General features: G+C 40.8%; 1 non-coding gene across 1 annotated transcript; it reads right to left on the reverse strand.

Annotated features, from left to right (window-relative positions):
• Window positions 1–2175: 2175 nt before the first annotated feature.
• LOC149447741 (U6 spliceosomal RNA) lies at window positions 2176–2279 on the reverse strand. The gene has a single exon (XR_016305830.1). It is a non-coding gene; the product is annotated as a U6 spliceosomal RNA (small nuclear RNA).
• Window positions 2280–4501: the final 2222 nt, after the last annotated feature.

A 4501-nucleotide genomic window follows, 5' to 3' on the forward strand; every position in this document is an offset into this window, starting at 1 on the left:
ACTTCTGTATGTTTGACATTTAAGGCCAGAAGGACACCATACAAAAAAGTAGACACTTGTATAGACCAACATGGTTAGAAATTATAATAGGGTCATGTTACAGGCGTTATAAATGTAATTAAGGCTTAGAGATGTTTGACTATACAAACTTTCAGTGCCAACATTGGGTGCCCATTGTGCCACCACCCTATGGGAAGGTAAACAAAGCAGTGAACAAGTCACCAGTATATGTGATTATCAAATGTCAGTAACAAAACCCACAACATTTACCAACTAAACTTTGAAAAGTATCAGTAACGCCAGGTTTAATCCACAATAAAAGAACATGTGGGAAAACAAGTTGTGCATGCACTGAATACACATTTTTTTAGCAAATGTTTGTGCGATAAAAAAAAAAAAAAAAGAGGAAGGAGGTGACACTTCCTTATTTACTCATGAAAGTAATGCCCTAATCAAGGCTAAATCTACTGTATACAAGGTCAACCAAGGAAAGCCAGACTTAAACTGAGAGCGAAGGTGTGATTTAGTTTCACTGTGTCCCTTACAAGGCAGAACTCCATGAGCCTTCTCCAAACCTTCTGTTGTCATCTACAGTGGCCAGAGGGTCTTCTACAGGAGGGACAACTTCAGGACTAAAAGGTAAGCACTAAATAATTCTGGTGAGGGATGCATGGTACAATTCATCTGAAATGGAAATGGTTTGCATTGGCAACAGTAAAATATCAAAGCGCAAATACACCTTATTTTCAATGCAGGCCCAATATTGGATGAAAAATATTGGGGAACATTTAGCAAAACTAGAGCAGCTAGAAATTGCTGAAGCTATGCATGGCAACCAGCTTCTAGCTTCCCTTTTCAAAGCTAGACTGAACAAGCTGTAGATATAGGATGATTGGTTGCCATGCACAGCTGCAACAGATTCTGGCTGCTCCGGTTTTGATAAAATTCCCTATCATTTTTTTGTGAAAACACAGTTCTTTAGGACAATTTTATTTGATAGGTTATGTCCCAATGTCATCTTATTTCAGGAATGTCTAAAAGCCAGGAGCTAGGTGGCCAATGTACCTAGAAAATACAGCCAGTAACAAGTATTTTTTGGCCTTTTCCTGTTGGTTCAAGTGCTTGGTTCTCTGTTACTTTACAGTACATAGTTATTCTGGCTAAAAAAAAAAAAGACCAAAGTCCATCCAGTTAAACCAAAAAAAAAACAAAAAAAATAATCCTATACCCACAGTTGATCCTGAGGAAGACAAAAATACCCAGCAAAACATGATCCAATTTACTCCTGCAGGGGAAACAAATTCCTTTCTGATCCCTCAAGAGGCAAATCTGATATTCCCTGGATCAACATTACCTATAAATGTTAGTATCCAGTTATATTCTGTGTATCTAGGAAAGAATCCAGGACATTTTTAAAGCAATCAACTGAACTGGGCAGAACCAACTCTTGAGGGAGTCTATTCCACGTTTTTACTGCTCTTATTGTGAAGAAACCTTTCTGTATTTGGAGATTAAATCTCTTTTCCTTCTGATATAAAAGAGTGCCCCCTTGTCCTCTGTGATGACCTCAGGGTGAATAACTGTACACCGAGTTCACTATATGAACCACTGATGTATTTATACATATTGATCATATCCCCCCTCAATATCCTCTTCTCAAGAGAGAATAAATTCAGTTCCTCTAATCTTTCCTCATAGCTGAGCTCCTCCATGCCTCCTATCAGTTTGGTTGCTCTTCTCTGTACTTTCTCCAGTTCCCCAATGTTCTTTTTGTGAATTGATGGCCAAAATTGAACTGCATATTCCAGATGAGGTTTTACTAATGATTTGTACCGGGGTAAAATTATATCGCTCCCTCTGGAGTCTATACCTCTTAATACAAGAGAGGATTTTGCTCACTTTAGAAACTGCAGCTTGGCATTGCATGCCATTATTAAGCTTGTGATCTACCAGAACTCCCAGATCCTTCTCCACCATTGGTTCCCCCAGTTGTACCCCCCCCCCTAATATGCATGATGCATGCATATTCTTAGCCCCCAAGTGCATCACCTTACATTTATCTACATTAAACCTCATTTGCCATATAGTTCAATTCAACGGTGCATTGAGGTTGGCTTGTAAGTTGGAGACATTCTGTAAGGACGTTATTCCACTGCAAAGCTTGATGTCATCAAAAAAAATATGGAACACTTCATGAATTTGCATGTCATCCTTGCGCAGCGGCCATGCTAATCTTCTTTGTATCGTTCCAATTTTAGTATACAGTTGCAAGAAAAAGTATGTGAACCCCTTGGGATTACGTGGAGTTTTGCATGAATTGGGCATAAAATGTGCTCTGAACGTCACCTAAGTCACAACAATAGAAGAACACAGTCTGCTGAACATAATACTACACAAACATTAGATGTTGCCATGGTTTAATTGCACATAACATGTAAACATTCACAGTGCAGGGAGGAAAAAGTATGTGAGGCCCTAGCTTAATGACTTCTCCCAGAGCTAATTGGAGCCAGGAGTGAGCCAACCTTGACTCCAATCAGTGTGATGATATTGGATGTGTTGCTGACAGCTGTCCTGCCCTTAAAAAACACACACCTGTTTTGGGTTTACTGCTTTCAAGAAGCACTGTCTGATGTGAACCATGCCTCGCAGAAAAGAGCTCTCAGAAGACCTACCATCAAGAATTGTTGACTTGCATGAAGCTGGAAAGGGTTACAAAAGTATCTCCAAAAGCCTTGATGTTCATGTGTCCACGGTAAGACAGACTGTCTACAAATGGAGAAAGTTTAGCACTGTTGCTACTCTCCCTAGGTGTGGTCGTCCTGTAAAAATGACTGCAAGAGCTCAGCGCAGAATGCTGCATGAGGTAAAGAAGAATCCCAGAGTGTCAGCTAAAGACCTACAGAAATCTCTGGCACATGCTAACATTTTTGTTGACACATCTACAATAAGGAAAACATTAAACAAGAATGGAGTACATGGGAGGACACCACGGAGGAAGCCATTGCTGTCCAAAAAGAATATTGCAGCACGTTTGAAGTCTGCAAAAGAGCACCTGGATGTTCCACAGCACTACTGGCAAAATATACTGTGGACAGATGAAACCAAGATTGAGTTGTTTGGGAAGAACACACAACACTATGTGTGGAGAAAAAAAAGGCACAGCACACCAACATCAAAACCTCATCCCCACTGTAAAACATGGCGGAGGGAGCATCATGGTTTGGGGCTGCTTTGTTGCCTCAGGGCCTGGACGGATTGTTGTCATTGATGGGAAAATGAATTCCAGAGTTTATCAAGACATTTTGCAAAAAAACGTGCGACCATCTGTCTGCCAACTGAAGCTCCGCAGAGGATGGGTGATGCAACAGGACAATGACCCAAAGCATACAAGTAATTCAACAAAACAATGGCTGCAACAGCACAGAATACGCCTTCTGGAGTGGCCCAGTCAGAGTCCTGACTTCAACCCGATTGAAATGCTGTGGCATGACCTTAAGAGAGCGATTCACACCAGACATCCCAAGAATATTGCTACACTAAAACAGTTTTGTGAAGAGGAGTGGTCCAAAATTACTCCAGATCGTTGTGAAGGTCTGATCTGCAACTACAGGAAACATTTGCTTGAAGTTATTGCTGCCAAAGGAGGGTCAACCAGTTATTAAGTCCAAAGGTTCACATACTTTTTCCTCCCTGCACTGTGAATGTTTACATGTTATGTGCAATTAAACCATGGCAACATCTAATGTTTGTGTAGTATTATGTTCAGCAGACTGTGTTCTTCTATTGTTGTGACTTAGATGACGTTCAAAGCACATTTTATGCCCAATTCATGCAAAACTACGCATAATCCCAAGGGGTTCACATACTTTTTCTTGCAACTGTATGTGCTGCCGAAGCAAGTTGCCTCCTGGCAGACATGTCCACCCCTGCCTCTACAAGTCTTTTGCAAGTCCATTTTAGCTTTAAAAAAATTGCTATAATAGAATTAACGTGATTATTTACCAGTAACTCACCAATAAAGGAGACCAATGAACTATACCTCATTACTTCCAGCCAGGCAGTGTTTAATAAAAATTACAGTGCAATAGTATTCTGCAGACATTAGAAGCACTGGTCTCTTGGAACTTATGATGGTAACCAACTAGAGATGAGCGAAGAAATGAAAAATTCGATTCGACTGATTCGGCGAATTCGTGGACAATATTCGATTCGAGTCGAATAAATTCGCTGTGAATTTAACTTAAAAAAGGGTGTTTCTAGGCTTCAGAGAGACTTAATATTAGTGCAGAACACTGTACCTTTAATTTAAATGCCCTTGGAGTCTGCTGGGGAAGAGAAATAATACTGTCAGTCAGTATGACATGCAGATGAGTGCCGTCGATCTTAGAATCACCGCACACTTCACTCATTTGGGCAGTCACGGGGCCAAAACCAGAGTGTGGAGCCACAGTGTGGCGGTGGAGGCAGCAGCAATGGGAGGCCATACAGCACCCTATGA

Source organism: Staurois parvus, unplaced genomic scaffold (assembly GCF_062004578.1).
Source record: "Staurois parvus isolate SC_StPar_1 unplaced genomic scaffold, SC_StPar_1.0 ptg000671l, whole genome shotgun sequence".
Lineage (NCBI taxonomy): Eukaryota > Metazoa > Chordata > Amphibia > Anura > Ranidae > Staurois > Staurois parvus.